General features: G+C 41.0%; 1 non-coding gene across 1 annotated transcript; it reads right to left on the reverse strand.

Moving 5' to 3' along the window:
• Positions 1 to 278: 278 nt before the first annotated feature.
• Positions 279 to 385, reverse strand: LOC127108604 (small nucleolar RNA R71). The gene has a single exon (XR_007796130.1). It is a non-coding gene; the product is annotated as a small nucleolar RNA R71 (small nucleolar RNA).
• Between the last annotated feature and the right edge of the window lie 291 nt (positions 386 to 676).

Genomic DNA, 676 nt, shown 5'->3' on the forward strand with positions numbered 1-676 from the left:
AACTCAAACCTTCACTGTTGCAGGCAGTACAACAGAACCAATTCTCTGGAAATCCTACCGAGGATCCAAACCTTCATTTATCCGTATTTGTCCAATACGCTGATACTGTTAAAGCTAATGGTGTCACTTTAGAGGCAATTCGACTCCGTCTTTTTCCTTTCTCATTAAGAGATAGCGCTAGAAGATGGCTTCAATCTCTTCCTTCCAACTCAGTCACCACATGGAACGAGTTGAAGAAAGTTTTTCTTGCTCGATATTTTCCGCCAAGCAAAACAGCTATGTTAAGAGCCCAGATAAATGGATTTAAACAGAAAGATAACGAGTCTCTTTTCGAAGCATGGGAAAGATACAAAGACATGATGAGACTTTGTCCACACCATGGTTTAGAAGACTGGTTAGTAATTCATACCTTCTATAATGGTCTCCTGTACAACACGAGGTTAACAATAGACGCCGCCGCAGGTGGTGCACTAATGAACAAACCTTATGCTGACGCTTACCAACTTATCGAAAGCATGGCTCAAAACCACTATCAGTGGGGAAGCGAACGAACAATGGTAGAAAAACCTTAAACGAAAACTAGCATGTACGAGATAAGTAACCTTGATCATGTTAATGCAAAAGTGGATGCTCTGGTCCAGAAAATTGAAAGTTTAAATGTATCACCTCCAGCCAC

Source organism: Lathyrus oleraceus, chromosome 7 (genome assembly GCF_024323335.1).
Source record: "Lathyrus oleraceus cultivar Zhongwan6 chromosome 7, CAAS_Psat_ZW6_1.0, whole genome shotgun sequence".
NCBI classification, from domain to species: Eukaryota; Viridiplantae; Streptophyta; class Magnoliopsida; order Fabales; family Fabaceae; genus Lathyrus; species Lathyrus oleraceus.